Source organism: Chelonia mydas, chromosome 14 (assembly GCF_015237465.2).
Source record: "Chelonia mydas isolate rCheMyd1 chromosome 14, rCheMyd1.pri.v2, whole genome shotgun sequence".
NCBI lineage: Eukaryota > Metazoa > Chordata > Testudines > Cheloniidae > Chelonia > Chelonia mydas.
In genome coordinates this window covers 39,889,295-39,909,924 of record NC_051254.2, presented here as the reverse complement: position 1 = coordinate 39,909,924, position 20,630 = coordinate 39,889,295, and the positions used below count along the sequence as shown (strand labels likewise).

Sequence of the window (20,630 nt, the reverse complement as noted above, 5' to 3'; positions counted from 1 at the left end):
GGAAGACCTCTGCATATGGCCAGGAGTACATGTACCCCTGGTTGAGAACCAGTGGTCTACATAATAGTTCACCAAAGGGGGCATGTGAGATCTGTATCAAGAGCCAGTAGCCCAATGGTCACCATAATCAGAGCAAGACGTCTGTACGGATACGATGTAAGGAGCTGTGTCTCTAGACTGACAATGATGCCCTTAAGGTCTTGGAGTTAAGGCAGGTCATGGGAGGTGATGTACCTCAGATGGGATACTCCCTGACAGGGTTACCTCCCTGTCTGGCCATCTGTGTATTGTGTGCCTTACGTAGGATGTCTCTTTGCGCACTGAGCCAGGTGCAAAATTAGATTGCAAAATCCACAAAAAAGGGAAATCTACAGGAAGAAACTTACAGCGGGGGCTGTGTGTGTCCATCTGTGGTGTTTAAGCATAAAGACAAAGGATTGGTCTGATCTCTCTCTCGGTGTGCAGAGACATACTGGATCCTTCCCCTTGGAGACAAACTGACCGTACGCATGTCTCATGACAGAAGGGTCCGAGCCTGCCTGGCTGTGAAGTGCTGCAAGGATTTCGGGTGAGCTGTCCTTGGATAGACAGGAGAATACCTTGTTAGTTCAGTCTAGGCTCTAGAACGCATGTTATGACTTTGTTATATGTAACCATTTGTTTCCAACACTTCCACTTAACTCTTGGCTCTGTTGAACTGAGGCGTGATTTTGCTATGAGCCTATGGCAGCGCTGTGTGTTAAGTGGAGCAGTGATCTGAGCTGGACCTGGTGAGCTGGGGCCGAGGATGTTACTGTTCCTTTGGAAATAGTGAATCTGTGAATCCTGCCAGTGCCCAGGGGACCAGGGACTGGACGCTCCAGACAGATGCTCAGAGGGCTTAAGGGCAGAGTGGGCCTATTGCTACCCTGCAGTGACGGCAGGCCCAGCAGCGAGTGCGTGTGGCCAGTGGAGTTGGGGAGCTGACCCCTGGCAGGCACAGACAAGGCTCCCTCAGGCAAAGGGCAGGTGGTGGCGAGGTGCCTCCCAGCCCCGGGTACCCTGGGAAGCATTGCAGGGTATTAACTTACTGCAGGTTTGGGGCAGTTAAAAATTACACCCCAAGGCCCCAGCCCAGTGAGAAGGACCGAGGAGAGGAACTGTGACTGCGAGGGGCCCCTGAGTCCCAGCACTGCCCAGAGTTCTGCTCTGCCTAAAGCCCCAGTCCCGCCCCGTGAGTAGGGCTTTACCAAATTCATGACCATGAAAAATGCATCGCAGCCTGTGAAATCTGGTCTCCCCTGTGAAATCTGGCTGTGGGGAGGGGCGGAATATGTCCCAGTACTGCCCCCCTTACGTCTACGCTGCCTTCAGAGCTGGGCGGCCAGATGCTGGTCTGGTGCCCAGCTCTGAAGGCAGCGCTGCTGCCAGGAACAGTGCAGAAGTGAGGGTGGCATGGTCGGGGGGGGGGGGGGCGGGCAACCTTATGGGTGGGTGACGTGGGCAACTGCCCCGAGCGCGGTGGTCAGGAGGGAACCCGGCCACCCGCCAGCTCCAGGCCCTTTTAACCTCTGAGTGCTGGGCCCTGGAACGGGGGAGGGGCAGGGCTGGGAGCGTCCCGGGCAGGGGCTCCTACCGTGTGCCAGGCTCTAGCTGCAAGTTCGGGCTGGGCTGGGGAGGAACAGGACCTCGTCCCCTGCATGGGCTGCTCCCAGGGCCAGATCAGAGCCACCGCCAGGAACCTCCCCCAGCAGCAGAAAGCTCCGTGGCTGCCGGCCGGGAGCCCAGCTCTGAAGGTAGCACCACTGCCAGGAGCAGTGCCGAAGTCAGGGTCGCAATACCGTGACACCCCTCCCCCAATAGCCTTGAGACCCCCCCCTTGACCCTCTTCTGGGATGGGATCCACACAGTTACAACAGGGTGACATTTCAGATTGAAATAGCTAAAACTGTAAAATTTAAAGGACTTTTAAAAATCTCATGACCATGAAATTTACCAAACTGGATGGGTGAATTTGGTAGGGCCCTACCCAGGAGACTAAACAGGGGGGTACTTCACATTACAGCTACACAAATGTGGATCCTCAGTTGCACTGTTTATATCACGGCCGCTTCTTTCTGGCAGATCCATTTGAGCTCCACGGCACATGTCTCAGACAGAACCTGGCTGCCTTTTATCCACCCGCAGCTGTTCCCATCAGCAGAGCCTGAGAAGCTGCAGAGTGAGAGAGAGTCAGTGTCACTGTGGGTCCCTGTAACAAGGAAAGGCCCAGGGGTGAGTCTTTCCTCCCCCTCCCCGTAATGGGAAGCTGGGCTCTGGTGTTGTCCTTCATCTCTAACTTCCCTGCAGAGCGTCAGTCGAGAAGACGTCCCAGGCTGTGAGGTGAGTTGGGGCAGTGGCTCTCAACCTTTCCAGACCACTGCACCCCTTTCAGGAGTCTGATTTGTCTTGTGTACCCCAAGTTTCTCCTGACTTAAAAACGACTTGCTTCGAAAATCAGACCTAAAAATACAAATGTTGCCACAGCCGCTATTGCTGAAAAATTGCTGACTCTCATTTGTACCATACAATTATAAAATAAATCCACTGGAAATAAGTATTGTACTTACATGGCAGGGTGTAGCGTATAGAACAGTGTAAACAAGTCAGTGTCTGTCTGAAATTTTAGTTTGCACTGACTTCGCTAGTGCTTTTTATGTAGCCCGTTGTAAAACTAGGCGAATATCTGGATGAGTTGACCTACTCCTGGGAAGACCTCTGTGTACCCCAGGGATACATGTACCCCTGCTTGAGACCCACAGAGTTAAGGGGTCTGGAGCAAGGACCATACGAGGCTGAATCTCATGGGGTGGGTGACCTGGTACTTGTTCATTAGAAGTGCCACCTTGATCTCCTGCATCTCAGCTTTCCTTTAAAAACAAAGTCTGATGGGTGAGAGGAAACCTGCACCGTGCGACCTGGGTAATGGGACAGCTGCAGGGAGCTGAGGACTTGTCCAGATGAACGGTTAGGGCTGGATTCACAAAGGGACTTAAGAGGCTAATGGCCACTTCAGGCACCTCTGTCTCTTGGAGTGGGAAGTTCCTTGGAGAATTCCACTGGGTGGGAGACTCAGCTGTGAAGGGAGGGGGCGGGCAGGAGCATCTCATCAACCCAAGGTTGGAATAACTGAAGTAATGTTCCTTTTGCACAGAGCCTCAGCTCTTTGGAACCTCTGCAAACGCTTTAGCCACGTGTTTAACTCCATCCGCAGGAGTAGCCTTGGATCGCAGTGGGAGGGCTCAGGTGCATACGTGTTTGCAGGATGGGCGCTCAGGGCAGTCCCTAACACCAGGGCAAAGGGGACGTGAAGTGCCACTGTCTGGATTTGGGAGCCTGCCTGCACACGGAACTCACTCGGCGCTGGGTGCATGACTGCAAGGCGCTGGGCCGGGGAAAATCAGCCCTGAGTGGTTATTTTGAGTAGAAAACCAGAGCCACTTCTGGGGTCTTTCAGCTTCTAATACCCTTTCCCTTCTGCAGCTGGATTTCAACCTAGGGTAAAATCCCTCTCAATGCCAAGTCAGTGCCATAAATCACTGGACTGGGTGCAGGAATCAGTAGGCGACGTGCTCTGGCCTGGGTTATGCCAGGGCTCAGACTAAATTATTGTTCCCAAAACTTTTAAAAGCTGAGCCCGCTCCTCAAGGCAAAGAAACCAATCGTGCCCCTCACCCTTCAGCAATGTGTTAGTGACCCCACCCCCCATTTTCATGGATACATCTTCAAACCCCACCCTTCCCACCGTGGCTAGCCCTTCCCCACACTTCAGGAGACGCTGGAGTAGATGATCCTAACCGTCCCCTCTAACCTTAAGACCTGAGGGACCCCATCCTGGAGCATCTTAAAAAATCACAGTTCCCAGACTCTGGAACAGGGGTTGCTTTGCCGGGCTCACCTTTCTCCCTCCGTCAGGTTGGCCGATGGGGATAATGAGCCTGGAGATCTCATTCCCGCTGCTCTGAGTGGTACCCACGTGCACACGACCCAACTCAGCTCTTACTGTATCCCAGGAACGTCTTCATCTTCTGGGATCCTCATGGCAGCAGTGGGATGATTTAACTGAGTCCCTTAGTGATGGGACCTTTCTCTCTCTTTTGTTTCAGAGCCAGCGTCCTGGAATCGTCTCATGGTGCGTGGAGTGGTGGCAGTGGTGGGGGTGCTAGTCTTACTATACCTATGTGGGTTTTGGAAAGGTAGAGGGAAAGCGTTTGCCTACTCGCGACTCGTCTTCAGGAAGCTGCTGACTCATCCCTCCCAGCAGCCTGAAAGTCTGCAGGATTCACAGGAATCTGAGCTCCCTGCAGTGTGTGACAGGGAGGGGGACCAGGCCCAGGGAACCAGAAACAGGAATCGAGACCCAGCCCTGGAGAATGGTGAAGGAGACCTGCTCATGGAGGACAGACGCTTCACCCAGGAACCCAGAGAAAGGGCTCCATTAGGTGGGGACACGGGTGTGTCCCAGGAAATTGGAGTAGCATTGCCAATCCTCCAGGATGACCGGGAGTCTGCAGGAATTAAAGATTAATTTTTAATTAAAGATTAATTGTCATGTGATAAAATCTTCAGGAATATGTACAATTAAAATTGGCAACCCTAAACCGGAGTGGGGGGAGGGACCCATTAAATGGAGACAGACTTGGGCTGGGGAACCAGCTAGAAGAGCTGATCCCTCTTACGGTGCCCCTCAACGGTGGGGACTAGACTGGGTGAAACTTTTCATCTAAACCTATTTTAGATTCAGCAGTTTGCGAATTCATATCCGGTCTGCTGAATTGTTCATGTCCAGCCCCTCCCGGCAGTTCTTAAAAAGTCAAAGCATTTCGTTTAGACACTTTCCAAACAATCCATTTTGATTTTTCAGTTTGAAACAATTTTTTGTCTAAAAATGTCCTTCAGTTTTATTTTAAAAATTCAAAAAGTTATAACCCTTGAAATGTTCCAGGGTTTTTTTTTTTTTTAAAAAGCTTTTTTGGTTCATCAAAAATTTGGAAAAATTTTAGTTTTGTTCAACCTGAAACCAGTTTTTTTCCATCTCTTTTTTTGGAATTGTCAGCGACCAAAAAATTCTGTTTGCCCAGCTTTAGGGGCAGGTGAACATTTTAGTGGTTATATGGTGGGTCTCTGAGTCTCCTTGTTGCTCAAAGTTTTCTTACTGTAACAAATTTATTTGAGATGAGGGCAAGATGGGTAAAAGCTTCCTAAAAGTGTGTGGGGGGGCTGCTGGCACCCAAACTGTAACCCAGCCCCTGTGCCACCCCTTCTCCTTGAAGTCCGGCCCCCCCAAACCGCCCCTTTCCGAGGCCCCCCCCTCATGCCGCCTTTCTCCCTGAGCTCCCACTTCATGCCTCCCCTTGCCCCCAAAACCCCACCCCCGCTCCCTTCTCTGCCCCCTCATCCAGTCGCTCACACTTATGGCCAGTAAAAAGTGGTGGGCCCTGGTCTCCCCTGTTCCGGCACCCCTGGATGAGAGTGGGAAAGGATGAAGAACTCATTTCAAATATAACTCTTCCCCCCCACCTCAAAAAAGCACAATTTGCCAGCATCAGCAAAACACGCACATCACCAACCCGGGCCAGTCATGCTGTGTTGTGTGTGACATTCCCGTCCTGGGGCAGTTTATGTCTTTGAGAATGTGAACCCTGCAGGCCTGGGTGTTTCTCTACGTAATGTGACCTCAGTGCTCCTGATGAGAGCCGTTGTTTGTAAATGTTTCAGGAGCAGACGTATTTATCATTCATGGACAGACAGACATTTATTCATAATTAGAACTGGTCAAAAATAGCGGGGGTGGGAAGGGTCATGAAAATTGAAGAAGAAACCAATTCTTCCCTCCCCCCCATATTCTTCAAACTTATTTGCAAATGTTTTTAATGATCAAATTTCTGTTTAGTTTTGGTGGGAAAAACTCCACGTTCTCTCTCAAGTGGGCAGGGAAATCCAAAATGTTTTTTTTAAAAAGGGAACTCTTTTCAGATGATCACTGTAATCCAAAGTGGCATTTTTAGTTCAAAGGTTGCATTGTGAGTGTAAAACCGTTTTGAACCAGCTCTATTACTGTATAACAAGATGAGTTTATTTGTCATGCTGCATTGTTTGGGCCACGTTCCAAGTGGTATTTCAGTTTTTGCACCGCTCTTCTCTTCTTGCGTCTGCCCCTCTCATAAGCTGTGGCCTTAATCTCGGCCCTGGAAACACTTTAACGTGCATGTTTAACTTTAATGACTGCTGTGAATAATTCCATTTCAATGGGACAACTCTGAGGTCGGGTTTACACTACGGCCCTATATCGGTGTAACTACGTCATTTATTTAATTTTCTTTCTTTTATATGTGAAAGTTCTTGAGAGCTTAAAGCAGGTAAAATACATGAACAGGTTCGGACAGTCCAAGTTTATCAGTGCACAGTGACAGCAGAGATGAGGTATCTGCTAGTTTTCCATAAGTCTTTCAGGGTTACCCAGGATAACTTTGGGGAATCTCTCTCTTGCATCTGGAATGTTCCCTGAAAGTGTCCAAACAGCTCAGAGATGCAGAACCATTCCCTGGATCCATTCTTATAGCTGTCTTCCCCGGAAAGCAGTCTGGCAAGTGTTCCTGTCAGCTCTTTGCTAAGTTATCTGCCAAAACACTAGAGTTTTCAGGTGCCGAAGTAGCCCTTTCAATCATGGTGAAATTATCCTCCCCACCACCACCAAAATTTGAAATGGTGCCCCTGAGTGCACGGTACCCTACCGTGCTCCCCCAAGAGGAGCTGCATTAACAGGCAACTCTGCAAGTTCTCTGCATGCCTCTGCCAGTGACCCCCATGCCTCTCCATTTCCTTGGCCACATGTATCCCGTCCCCATGCTGGTGGCTAATCCAGAAAAAGAGGGAAAGAGCTCACCACTGCGACCACCTGAGGGAGGTGTTGGGGTGAGGTCAGCTGGTCAAAGCAGGCAATAGGGACAGAATCGGAGACTTGAAGCTCCTCGAGTGACCTCTGACCTTTCCAGACCTGCCCTTCAATCAGACACAGCGATTGTAAAGTTTAATGTGATAGTAACTAGACCCATTTTAAACCCTTCACCACACAAGACAAAGCCCGTAGGATTCATCATGAACTATTTATTTCTCCTCCCCTGGATTCCTGCAGCCGCCAGCCCCCTTGGAGCTTTCCCTCGTCTGTCCCAGGCTGGGCTCACTTGATGGCAGGAGCTCAGCGGAGGGTCCAGCTTTGCTCTTTCGCTTCCATTCTTCACTGCTTTGGGTGGCTGCATTTGCAACTGAGCAGCCTGATGGAAACACTGAGTCCTCTGTCTCGGTAGGCAGGCCCAGCCGCGAAAGCCAAAGACTCCCTGAGAACAGGGGGAGGTTCGCCCGAACTCTCAGGAGCGGAGGCTTGGCCCATAGGGTAGGGTTACCATATTTGAACTTTCAAAAAAGAGGACACTCTGGGGGGGGAGGGGGGGGAGGAGTGGTAGCCCTGCCCCCTATCTACTCCCTCCCACTTCCTGCCCCCTGACTGCCCCCCACAGAACTGTCAACCCATCCAACCCCCGCTGCTCCTTGTCCGCTGATTGCCCCCTCCAGGACCCTGCCCTCTATCTAAGCCTTCCTTCTCCCTGTCTCCAACTGCCCCCTCCTTAGTCCCCCCCACCCTAACTGCCCCCCTAGAACTTCCCCCCCTACCTGTCCCCTGACTGCCCCGCCCCCTATCCGCACCCCCGCCCCCTGACAGACCCCCGGGTCTCCCACACCTATCCAACCACTCCCTGTCCCCTGACTGCCCCCGCAGAACCCCCGACCCATCCAACCCCCCCTGCTCCCTGCCCCTGACTTCCCCCCTGAACCTCCGCCCCATCCAACCCCCCCTGCTCCCTGTCCCTTGTCTCCCCCGACCCCTCTCCATATGCCCACCCCCTGACAGGCTCCCCCCAGAACCCCTGACCCATCCAACCCCTCCTGCTCCCTGTCCCCTGACTGTCCCTTGGGACCCCATGCCCCTTCTCCAGCCCCCCCCGGCCCCCGTACCCTGCTGCTCAGAGCAGTGTGTCTGGGGTGCGGAGCCAGACACAGTGCCGTGCTCCCCGGCAGAGCGCGCAGCTCCCCCCCTCCCGCCCCCAGAGTGCTGCATTGGGAGGGAAATCCCGGCCCTTTGGAGAGTTTTACAAATTCCTCCCGGAGGGCGATTGAAAACCCCAAAAGCCGGACATGTCCGGGAAAATCCGGACGCATGGTAACCCGGCCACAGGGACTCCAGGATCTGCAGCTGCTGCCACCTCTATGGTGAATCCTCCGACTCATCACCAACGAGCTCTTCCCCATTCTGCCAGCCGGCCCCACGGTCTGACCGTGCAGGAGAACAGAAACCCTTTGGGACAGCAGGAGAGTCTCCTCAATGCCGCACTCTTTGCATGGCTTCCCGCGGTCACCGGGAAACACGACTACCCTGCCCCAGGAGTCTCTCAAGGAGCTGCCGGCGCAGTCACTGGGCACCCACTCGTCATGGTCTCGGGCAGTGGCATTGCAGAGGGAGCTGAGCAGACCGTCCCTTCCGTGACTTCCTGAATTGCTGCCAGGACGGATTCTCCTCTGCGCTAGGGAGAGTCCCCGAGGAAAAGCAGCCGTGGTGGGGGAGGGGGCAAGACAAGCTCTCCCCCTGAGCCCTTGACTAGCAGGCAAGCAGGACTCTGGGAGCCAGGGATCGGTGTGTCTTGCTGGGAGAGCAGAGCTGGAGAGCAGAAAAGGGCACTGGAGGAACTGTAGAAAAGTCAGTGTCATGGCCGGGTCATGGGCAGCCAGACCTAGTGGTCAGAGGCAGAGTCCACACTCACGAGACAGGAGTCGAGAGTCAGCTGGGTCAGGACACTGGAAGAGCAGAAGCAAAAGACCAAATTGTGTTCAGCACCTCAAGTCAGATGAGTCACCCCGAGTCCGGATGCCAGGAAATCAAGCCTGGGGAGCGGGAGCAGGAACAGCCAACACACGGTCCAGAGGGGGCGGGGAGGAGCTCGGGTGTTCAGACAGCTCCTTGTTCCTGCTGCTGGTTTAAGGAGGTCCTGGGGGCCGATTAGCTGCTCTGGGACTCTGCCAATAGGAGCCTCAAACTGGGTCTGGACTTCGTCAGTCCTAGGTAAGCAGTTTTTCGTAGGCTTCCAGGTGGCGTGCTGGAGGGTGGCTGCTCCCAGGAACCCTGCAGACCCGGGTTAATGACCCATGGGTCATGACAGTGAGTGATCTCTCCCCGCTCAAAGCTCCTGCACGAAACAGTCTCCAGGGTCCCGGACGAATCCTCTGAGAATAAAAAAACACAGTCATGAGGACAAATAGGCTATGGAACAGGAGCCCCCTCTTTGTTGCAACAGCCCCAAGTGCCCAGAAGAGTGGACGGTTCTTACCTCCAGGAGATGCCTGGGATCTTCCATCTAAGCCTCAATGGGACCCCTGTTTCTTGGTCTGACAGGATGAGACCATCTGTCCCCACTGCTCCCTGCGCTGGGCTGGCTGCAGCACACATCTGGGTAAGAGGCTGGGCCAGGGAGATGTTACAGTCAGGGTCCAGGCAGCCCAGAAGGAGAACAGAGGGTCTGAAACCAGAAGACGAAGCAATCAAATCAGCGGATTGGACAGAGAAGTTTTGTACCCCACAGGGACATCAAAGAAGGTCTGTTAGGAAAGCTGAGATGTTAGTCTGGAAACTGCTAAGGCAAAGATTGTGACTTGTTAAGATTCAGTTTTAGTCACTACAAAGTGTGTTTTGTTTTCTTTGTCTGTTTGAAATTTGTCTCTTTCTCCTGCTTAGTTTCACTTACATCTCTTCTTTGTTACTGTGCTTCCCAAAGCACCTCAGCGTCGTGTGTTCGAGTGAAGTGTAAGTCTCCAGCCTACCCAACAGGCTGAGCTGTGCCCTGTCTCTCTGAAGGTAGCGAATAATTTCTGAGCGGTGCTGGGCCCAGAGTCCAAGGGCAGTTCACCAGACACCTCCTGTGAAGCCCAAAGAGACCAAAGGAGCAGGAGAGATTCAGGCCCCACTGACCCATGGGAACTTCCCACAGAAGAGGCTACACAGGGCTCCAGACACAGCCAGCAGGATCCCTCCCACAAGCTGGGCCATGTCCTTCCCCTCCCAGCCCCACAGCTTCCTCCCCACCCCAGCCTCAGGAACCCCTCCCACCTCCCTGCTCTCCCCACCCACTCTCCAATACCAGGCTGTTTCCAGAATGGAACCAGGTGCGTCCCAGAGTTCACTCACCGCTAGATGCTGGCCAGGCCTCGGGTCACCGCTTTCTCGCTGGGCTAGCAACCCCGCTGATACTCACGCTTGCAGTTTGTTGGCTGGGAACTCAGCCCCCCAACCAGGTGACTGGCCTTTACTCCACTCCTTCCTGGGTCGTGCTCCTTCCAAACAAAGTCCAAAAATGTCTTGAACAGAAACAAGGCCTTCCACCCTTGTGGGGAGTTCTGCCTCAGCCTGATTTCGGCTCGGCCTGCCCTTCTTGGGTTTCCATGGTCTTCTGTGTCCCCTTCCTTAGGGACGGTGAGAGAACCCAGTCCTACCCTGGACTCCAAATCCGGTCCAGCCCGGCTGACAGGTTTGCTGAGGGGATGGTGAAACCCCATTGCTGATCAGAAGGAGGTCAGAGTCTGTTCTCTAGGAGCTGAAGGTCCGTTTGTCCTGCTGCGGGAAGTGGAGCTGGAGAGCGGAGATGTTAGGTGAAAGAGACTGCATGATTGAGTTGGAGACTGAGGGATGGGAGCCTCCTCCCAGAAACGCTCCCAGAGAACAGGTTTGAGGAGTTCTCTGGGGAGCTTCCTGCTAGGAAAAAAACAAGGGTGGCACATTGATGGAGATGTCTCTGTCCCAGGGATGGGGGAAGCTCCCAGCCAGGCTATGCAGCAGGGATCCCATTTCTGCCCCAAGAAACCCATATGCCCAGAGAAGTCAATGGCTCTTACCTCCATGAGGGAACGGGGTCTTCCCTCTCAGCCTCTTTGAGAACTACCAGAGAACTGCTTGGTTTCCTCGGACAAGGGACCTGCTCCCACTGCTCCCTGAGGTGGTTCAGCTTCTGACTGCAGCCATCTGGGAGGCTGTCACACACCCCAGGGCCTAGAAGACACGGGGGGAGGAGGCTCCTCTTCATGTCAGACTCTGAGAGCCCATAGAGGGGCCAAAGGAAGAATAAAGGGCAGGAGATGAAGCTAGCCCTGAGCCTCTGTCCCATCCTCACCTCCTCAAATGTGGAGCTTCCTGAGCTTCAGTGGGGCAGACAGTCTGTAGCCCTGACACAAAGGTCCTTCTGCGCCATATGGGGCAGGAAGATCTCTGCCTGGGAGCACGGGGAATGGGATGGGGGTGAGATCAAGGAAAGAGGGGAGGGGTATGGGTGGGAGGGAAAGAGCTCCTGCCCCAGATGAAGGAATTTGGGGGGCCGAGGGAAGGATCAGCTCCACAGAGAGGGGAGAGAATTTCTGTGAGTGCCAGGGGCCTCCATTTCCGCTTCCACTAGCCCCACATTTACAGTGAGACAGAGCAGTACCTGCAGCAGGGAGCGGGACTTGCTGAACAGGGAGGGGAACCTTTCAGAGCATCAGACGAGCCACAGCCCTTGCAGCGCCTCGGGCATCTGGTGCAAGTGCCTGATGATGTGCAGCTGGCCCATGATCTTGGCTGTGACATCCTCGAGCTGCAGGGGAACGAGAACATGTCAGAGACGGAGACACTCCCCAGGAATCAGGGAGGATTAAGGGCACCTGGAACCAGCACCATCATTTCCACCCAGCAGCTGCTCATGTCTGAGTGGTGGATTCACCCTCCCGACCCCCAGGATGGAGGCTTGCTGTCCTCTCTAGTGACCTCCAGTGCCAACCCCCCTCCTTGTCGGTGAGCTCCTGCCACCTCCCCATCAGTGCTCCTGACAGCTGTTCCACCTCCAACCCACCTGGGGACACCGCTCAAGTTCATAGAACCCTCTCCTCCACCCCTACCTCCATCCCCACCCAGGTAGGGCAGGGAGGGGGCTCTAGCAGGGTGGCGGGGGGCAGGAGGGATTCTGGCAGCAGTGAAGTGGGATGGGGAGAGGTTGAGACCTTTCCCCAAGTCACCCCAGTGACAAAAGCTAAAGCCACAGGATGGCAGCCCTGATGAACGGGGCAGGTCAGCAGTCCCTGCTGACTGAATCCTCCCAATCTCTCTAGAGCGGGACCAGCCCGACCAGCAGCAAGACCAGCTTCCCACCCCCATGTGCCTCAGCCCTTCCTGGTCAGTCGCCAGCACCAGTCAGTCCTTGGCCTCCCAGGCTGCCAGGGATGGGAGCGACTCTCGATGGTGGCTCGGGTGACATGGACACTAGGCTATGGGGAAATGGGTGCTGCTCTGTGGGGCAGGAAAGGTTCCCAGAGGGCACTTAGGGGACTCTCCTGTCCTTCCCAGGAGTGATAGCAGAGCACCACATCCTAAGAAGAGAAGTCCATGAAGTCCAGAAGTCCCCACTAGGCTCCTTGCCACCAGGCCAGCGAATGGCGATAGGATGGGAATGAGGCCCTGGCCCCCACCCCAAGCTCCTGAGATGATTGCAGCTGCTTACCGTGACCCCCATCAGTTGCTGGGCTTCCCCCAGGAGGGAGTAGACGAGCACCAGCCCAGCCTGGCTGACACGTAACAGGGGGTCGTGGATGGCCAGCACTGCTGTCTGCAGGAAGGACCTCTTCTGACCAATGGTGAAGAATTTTCCAAAGACCTAAAACCAAGAGGACACGAGGCTCGAGCAGATTGGCCAGAGCCAGCCTCCAAGTCCTGGCGGTACAATGGCGTCTAGTGCCCCAAAGGGCGGGGAAGAGAGCTGCTGTGGCCAAGGCAGTTCATTCCCCAGGAGGCTTTCAGGGTCCCAGGGCTCAGGGAAGCCCCTTTATTAAAAGGTCGCAGATGCTTAGGGACCAAAGCCTCCAGTGGCTCTTTCGGGAGGGCAATTTCTGGCAGGGGCCAGGATGGGCTGGAAATGGATCTCTAATGTGTGTGAGCAGGCCCACTCTGCTGTGCAGGGCACAGAGACGACAGGGGACCCTGTGTTGCTTCCAGCAGAGAGATCTCCTGCATCTCAGCGGCTAGAGGAGTGTATATGGGGGGCGAGGGGGTTGGAGCTGACAGACCAAAGGTCTCTTCCCCGCAGCTTAGTGATTTCTCCCGTCGCTGGGAATGGCCTCTGCAGCTCCTTGGTTTCTTCAAGGGGAATCCAACCTGCAGCCTGACAAGGACAAGGAGACTCATGGCCCAGTCCCCATCCCAGACACTCCTCGGAGACTTTTCTTCCGCTGCAGCAATTCAGCATGTGTGAGGTGGGACAAGCTCACACAGTCTCTCTCACGGGGCGTCTGTGGAGCAGCGTTCTGTCGATGCCCTTGTCGATCCAGGAGCCACTCCAAGGCCTCCTCTGTGATGTTGTGGAAATCACCCATTTCACCTTTGACTCCAGTCTGGGGGCACTGTGTTATGGTGTGTTCGAAGGATTGGATATTCTCACCACAGTTGTGAGACGGGGGTGGGACGGGGGGTGTCTTTGATTTTCTTCTTGTGCAGCAAGTAGCCGCAACTTGGGTCAGTGGCAATGTGCTTCTTTGGAACAGTGGCTGAGGTCCAGCTACTCTGCCATTCCCTGGCCGGGTCTGGAGACATGAGGGGGGCGCATGTGGTCCATATTGGCTCTGGAGCTCACTATGTCCCCTACCCAGTTCCCAGGTTGGGGCATTCTGCTTCCTGACTGGCAATGGAGGGCAAAGCCCACCTCCTTTCTCTGCTTCTACAGGGTGCAGGGAATTAAACAAGGGTCTGATCAAGCAATCGTGACTGACTGACTCAGGGCTCTCCTCTCAGACACTTGGGGATCAGCCAGGGGGACAAGGAGCAGAGAGACACCCAGAGCCATAATCCTATATTAACTCACCCACCCGGGGATCCTCCTTATGCCACGTAGCAATGCAGCCCTGTAAGACACTCAAATCACGGCAACTAGCGAGGTTCCAATGTGGGACCTTTAGCACCAGCCTGTCCCACTGGTTGCTGGATGAGGAACTCTGAGCTGGAAATAAGGAGTGGGCTCTTTTCCTGTCTCCAGGAGGCATCCACTGCAGGGAACCCAGCCAGCCCCACTCCCTGAGCTGTGTCATGCCCTGGCACAGTGCCCTTACCTCCCCCACTCTGGCTGTATTTTTGTAGCCCAACAGCCTTCTGTCCTGGTGCCAGTCATAGCACCAGAGATCTTCGGCGTCATGTATGGTCAGGCCTGGAAGAGAGAGAGAGAGAGAGAGAGAGAGACTTTTCTCCTTCTGGTTGCAGTTTCTGTGTCCTTCCAATCCCATTGGTGGCTCCACAGTGGAGTGGAGACCAGAGGCAGAGAGAGACTTGTCCTCCAGCTGGGGTCAGTCGGAGAGAAATGGTCTGGGGTCCCATTCTCCACCTGTGGTCACTCTCAGTCCCCTATTGGGTTCCGTGTCCCAGCTGGGTTCCTTACCCCTCTGTCGGAGCAGCAGCTGGTAGAGCCGGTAAGTCCCCTCCCTGGCCTGCCGGCTGATGTCCTTGTCCGGATCGCTGACAAATAGAGCCAGCTGGGCCACATGGTGCCCCATCCTGGGGAACTCGGCAGAGATCTAATGGAAGGGAGAGGAGAGGGGACTCCATCAGCATTTTCCTGTCAGCTCCCTGTCCCCCCTGGGCCAGAGGGCTCCTTCCCCTTAGCCCCTCTGCAGGAGATGCTGGGGGAGAGGAGCTTGAGATCGAGCCTTCATTTGCTCTGCTGCCAAGGGAGCCCGGAGCTGCTTTGGGATGCCAAGCAGGGGCTGGAGCATGGGCCCCTTAAAGGCCCAGGGACAACACTGAACCAGGACAAGAAGAACTTGACTCAAGCCGAGCTCACTCCCTGCTCTGACCCTGCCTCCCCATGAAGAACCCTCCTAAGCCACAGCCCCGGCAGCAGCAGATCCTGCAGCCCGCCGGAGCCAGCCCGCCTCCGCCGGGAGCCAGCAAGCTGGGGTCGGAGCTCACTTACGTCAAACTCAGGGAGGGTGACTGTGTATCTCAGCAGGGCTGTGCTGCTCCTGATGGCCCTGGCTCGCTCCTGGGACACCCTGGACACGACCCAGAAGTTGACATGCTGTGGGGAAAGGAGGCAGGTCAGACTCAGTGGCCAGGTGCACCTGCTTTGCAAATGAGCCCCCCACGCCCCCAGCCCCAGGGGCCTGAGACATTCTGCGCAGGGGGGAATATCTGAGGCCTTGATGGCAGAGCTGTAGAAGGGGATTCTTTCCCCCAGGACGTAGCTTGTACCCTGCAGGTCACAACTTGTCAGCGTCTCTCTAGATTGGGACAATGTTCGGGGTCGGGGCTGGTCCCCTCCTCCCAGAACTCCTGATTCCTGAACAGTTCACCAGAAAGGAGACTGAACCCTCGGCCCTTCCCTGCTACGCAAATCCTTGGGGGGATGTAGGGAGTGACTGAGAACACAATCCCCCCAGGAATTTCAGAGCAGATCAGAGGGAAGGGCTGATTCCCTGGGATCCTGCTGTTTCTCTAGGAAGGAGCGTGTGCCTCTTCTCTGAGAACCATCTCCCAAATCTCATGGAGTGTGTGTGTTGGAGGGGTGGGGGAAAGGTGGGTTTTCAGACTCTCACTCCCCAAGACAGCCAGGAGCCCTGTGGTTAGTGCTCAGCAGAACCAGGCAGAGCTCTGGCTTGAAGTCCCAGCTCCTTCCTCTGTCCCTCAAGAAGGAAGGACCTGATACTGCGTTGCACTGACCTCCCCAACCAAGGACGGCCCACTGGGAACCCAGCTAGGAGGACACAGTAGAAAATGGATCTTCCAGTCTCTCCTTACCAGTCCTCCAAAGAGTTCAGGTGAAATGGGGCTCACCTCCAAGATGAAGTGGAGCCTGTCTGTGTCTGGGGACTCTGCCAGCAGATTCCCCAGCATGGCATCCAGGACCTCTGGGATGACTTTGTGCAGAGCCTGCAAAGCATGGGTCAGAGTTAGGGAACCTGGGCCTACACGTGCCACAGGATGGGAAGAGGGGTCTCTGGGAAGCACTGGGGAGACTCCCAAACACATCTCCTGGCCTCTCTCCTTCATATCCCACTGCAGGCAATTCGCAAGAATTGATGACCCCTGGACCTTTGATCCATGAGCTTAGCAGGTCTCTGCAGAGGGCCTTGTAGGCAGAAGGGTATGAAACAGCCAAGTTGCTATGGATGGAAGCTGGGCTTCTGGGCAAAACAGGGCTTACGGAAGAAAGAAAGAAAGGAAGAAAGAAAGAAAGAAAGAAAGAAATCCCTCAGGGAGGGGTAATCTCTTCCCTGCTGGAGGGAAGGATCCAACCCTGCAGCTTGTTCCATCTCCGCTACCCCACCCCTAAATCTGGAGCTCCAGCGAATCAAGGGAGCAGGGACCAAGGACCACTCTGGAAAAGTAAGAGGATGGAGGAGGAGGTACCTGGATGTCGGTGGTGTCCTTCTCCGTGCCCAGGGTGAAGACGGAGTGAAGGGCAGCTCGCAAGAGGTGGGTCTCTAGGGACGGCTCCAGGGCAGGTTTCATGGTGCTGGCAAGAGAGAGGAGCTGGCATTAGACTGTGCAGTACGGGGGTGGGACTGTCGCCACCACGGACACCAACCCACAGGGATAGAGGCACAGGCTGGCGAGAATGGAAACTGAGGCACTGAGCTGGGAATGACAAGGCCAAGGCGTCCCAGACAGACAGTGGCAGGACAGGAATAGCTCCTGTTCCCTGGAGCCTGCTGCCCCTCCTGTATCTGAGCCCGGGAGTGAGCCCCTCTCCAAGGCCCCTGTCATGTTATGGGAGTGAAAAGAAGAGCCCTGCCAGGAGAGAGTGACCCTTCCCACCCCACCATCTCTGCCAGAGGCGCCACTCTTGGGAGGTGACCTGGGAGGGACAGTGACGGTGACTCCCAGCCTTGGGCCTGAGCAGCACTGGGGTGAGGGGAGCCAGAGGGGTGGGGAGGTGGGGCTGTCTCGGTACCAGAGGTTGCCCACTGCAGCCAGGGAGTGGGCGAGGACGGCGCTGGGTGACGAGTCGTCGGGAAGCTCCTCGATGAGCTCCTGTGAGATGCGAAGGAGACAAAGGAGCGTGTGAGCTTCAGGCCTGACTGACACCTCCCAGTGAGGAGATGACACAGCCAGTGCCCCACATGGCCAGCAGGATCCCCCACCACCTCCCGCTCCCCCGATTCCTTCCTGCCCATCCGACTTGTCCCCCTTACCGGATTCCTGCCCAGCTCACTCCCAATCCCCTTCTCTCCTCCTCCCTGTCAAAACTGCCCCCATTCAGCCCCATCCCGACGACCGAGCTGGGACCATGTGATTCCTTGTCCCCCACTCTCAGCTGCCCCCCAGCCCCACAATTCCCCCCCTCCCGCCAGCTGCCGTATGGCGTGTCTCACTCACCACGATCCTCTTCACCACAGCCGCCTTGCAGCAGCGCGGCTCCAGCGTGTCCTCCCCTCTCTCCCGTGCAGCCAGACATGCGGGGTAGATGGCCTGAAGGAACAGGAGCTGTTGCCCCTCATCCTGTACCCACCAGGAGTGGGGTATAGCGAGAGAGAACCTGTTAGCTAGGGACCTTCCTGCCCCACCCACACCAGCTCCAGGGCTCAGGCCTCAATGGGGGATTGTGGGGACCCGCCTATTGTCCAAATCCCCCACCACTCCTACACAAGCAGGATCAGGAACTGGGACAGTGCCTGTCGGGGGAGACGACCTCGGCTGTTGTGGGACAAACACCCCCATCTTGGGGGTCCCACATCATGGATGTAAAAGGGCCCCATTAGGGGTGGTGGATCAGGAGGGACAAGACCCTCGGCAGGGGGTGGGGATGCTGGGAAGGGACAGGGCAATCTTGGTTCCAGCCCAGGTGGGGAACATTTGTACCTTATGTCTGCACTGGAGCTGCTCTCGGATGACCTTGAGAGCAGCTTCATCTTTGGCCACGTCCACCCCTTCCTCCTGCTCCGAATCCAGGGGGCTCCCTGCACCAGGGAGGGAAGGACAGGGGCGTGGTGGGCAGAGCAGGATTCAAGACCCCCCTTCCCACCTCAGGCACCCAGGGCAGATCGGGCCCCAAACCTCCCTCTCAGGGATGCCTTCAGCCCCCAACAGCTGCAGAAGCCCAGAGCAGAGCCCCCCTCCCCTGCCCAGGACTCCAGGGGAGGTGCCTGTTCCCCCCGCCCGGAGCAGCCAGGACCAAGGTGGCAGCAGCTCTTCACGCCCCCACCCCCAGGTCCCCGGCGGAAGGGGCAGCTGTGTGACGGCTGCTGCTGTCCGTGGGGTTTGCGGGGCTCAGGCCAGACACCTGGGCTGGGGACCCCCCCCCCGTATCCCTGGGAGAGCGTCTGGGCCCAGGGTGTTCACATCCCGTCCTCAGCCCTCCCGGAGCCCAGCCTGGCTCCTCACCTGGAGCAAAGCAGTGGCGCCCGTCGGCCTGGCTGCTGCCAGAGGCCCAGGTGCTGCCGCTGTCCCAGGCTGAGCTGCCGGTGCTGGGACAGGGACCTTCCCCCTCCTGGCCGGCGGGGGCTGGAAGGGCCTCAGAGACCGGGCAGGGCGAGGCCTCCTGATGGGAACGAGGGCTGGGCTCCTGGGGCCGCTGCTGCCCACACAACCAGCCCCAGAGCCACCCTGCCCGGCGCCCCTCCTGGGCTGGGTCCTGTCTGCAAAACCGCAGCCTGGGCCAGCTCCACCGGGGCCTGGTCGGGGCCGCTCCCAGCTCGGCGCCTGCGCCGGGAGCCGGGTTCCTTCTCCAGAAGGCCGGGCACTTCCGCCATCTGGACTGGACGGGAGCTGCTTCCCCGCCAGCGGGGACGCAGGGGTTGCTCTGCCCCGTCGGAAGACGGCAGCTGCTTCCCTCAGGCTCTGGGGTCACCTGCAGAGCCTTCCTCCGCAACATCCGCAGGAGCCTGGCCATCCTGGAACCGAGCGGGGAGCAGGGGTGAGTCTGGGCTCAAGGCAGCCTTTCACTCCTGGGCCTTTTCCGTCCCTCCTCCTCCCTGCTCCAACCACAGCAGCCCCCTCTGCCCCCACAGGAGTGCAGGGAGTGCCATCTACACACACGGGCAGGAGTTCATTGCATGATCTGCTCCCAACGTTCCCCCTCGTAATCCCTGCTGCTGCAATATCCAGGAAGTCTCATCCTTTTCCAGCAATGGGGTCAGTCCCAAAGACCATCAGTTACTCTGGACAAGCAGCCCCCTCCTGTCGTCCCAGGCCACTCTCCCACCCAGGCTAGAGAAGGAACAGAAGCCAGGAGCCCGGACTTCTCCTGGGATACCATTCCCCACGTCAAAGTCACAAAAACCCTAGGCACAGGAAGACCAGGGCCCTCCTCGTTCCCCCTTGATTTCCAGGCTTAGCAGCTCACAGGGTCTGGCCCAGCTCAGAGACTCTCAGCCTGGGGAACAGTGTCCCACAAGGGAAGAGCTGGGAGCCGCATTGCTGGAACCTTTCCAAACACACTGGAGACAGCTCTGGAGAAGCCCCTGCCCGGTCTAAGAGTGAGGGGCTCTTGGGGGCTGTTTGCAAATGAAATCCCCCTTTGGAGATAGTCTCTCCCCATTTCTGCCTCTCCCCAGACAGACAGGGGAAGCCACCGAGGAACCCGAATGCCACTCACTTGCTCTCAGTGATGGTATGATGGATGGCAGATGTTCAGGGTCAGCAGACGTCCCTCGCCCTCCTCCTCACTCTCCAAGCCCAAGGCAGGCTGGAGAGGGTGGTGACCTCAGGAGTTACCCTGCCCAGCCAGCAGGCAGGGTGATGACACGAGGGCGATCGACTGGCTGTGAAAACAAGAGTCTGTCTTATTGCCAAGGGATCGAGAAACTCAGCCAGCAGCAGGGGGGTGCAGAACACTGCCCTAGGGCGGAGGTGACAGCGCCTCCAGGATCCTGACATCCCAGCACTTTACACACCTTCCTGGAGCCTCCCAACCCCGCTGGGCTGTAGCGATGGGACCCCAACCCTACTGATAGCAAACGGGCCTCAGCTACCAGCTCAGGGTCACACCGAGTGTCAGAGCCATGGATGGACCCCTTCACTAACCACTGCCGCACACTCCCTCCCACAGCTGGCAATTGCAACCAGGCCCTAATGTCTGGTCCCCCTGCCTTTGAGAGGGAGGGTCACTCCTGCTTCCATTGCTGCCTATTGATCTGTGGGACTTTGGGCAAGTTGCTCCCCCTCTCTATGGCTCTCTGGGACTCACATCCCTGAATGGGCTTTAAAAAAGACAATGGTTAAAGTTTGGCCCCAACTAGTTCTTGTTTCTCTTGACTAGCCATTTTAGCAAAGTTTAGAGTTCTTGACATTCAACACCTGGAAACATCCCTTTCTCCTTCGCAGACGGCCTTAACATCCCTTATCTCACCCAGGCTCCCTGCTGCCTGGAGTTAGAGAATTGACCCTGTTCCCATTGGACCTACCCAAGGTATCACACAGCAAAGCGGTGACGGAGCCAGAAAGAGAAGACAACAGTCCTGACTCCTGTTCTAACTAACAGACAACAACCCCCCAGAGGCAGGGATAAAGCCCAGGAAATAAGGTGTGAACATTTGCATGGAAACCGTTTTCTGTCAGAAAA

The 20,630-nt window shown here is 56.1% G+C and overlaps 1 protein-coding gene and 2 long non-coding RNA genes across 4 annotated transcripts in view; 1 reads left to right on the top strand and 2 right to left on the bottom strand.

The window, feature by feature from the left end:
* Positions 1-4,558, top strand: part of LOC119567769 — an 81,594-nt gene extending 77,036 nt beyond the window's left edge. For both annotated transcript variants that reach the window (XR_006285724.1, XR_005227771.2), the window contains exon 5: positions 4,125-4,558. The gene's annotated coding sequence lies outside the window, so the exon portion shown is untranslated. The remainder of the gene's footprint in view (positions 1-4,124) is intronic.
* Positions 4,559-14,266: 9,708 nt separating this feature from the next.
* Positions 14,267-15,961, bottom strand: LOC119567783. Its single transcript, XR_005227779.2, has 3 exons — positions 15,902-15,961; positions 15,042-15,146; positions 14,267-14,643 (listed from the first exon to the last, which is right to left on the bottom strand). It is a non-coding gene; the product is annotated as an uncharacterized LOC119567783 (long non-coding RNA).
* Positions 15,962-17,975: 2,014 nt separating this feature from the next.
* LOC122462883 lies at positions 17,976-20,097 on the bottom strand. The gene is made up of 3 exons (XR_006285764.1): positions 19,665-20,097; positions 18,452-18,960; positions 17,976-18,027 (listed from the first exon to the last, which is right to left on the bottom strand). It is a non-coding gene; the product is annotated as an uncharacterized LOC122462883 (long non-coding RNA).
* Between the last annotated feature and the right edge of the window lie 533 nt (positions 20,098-20,630).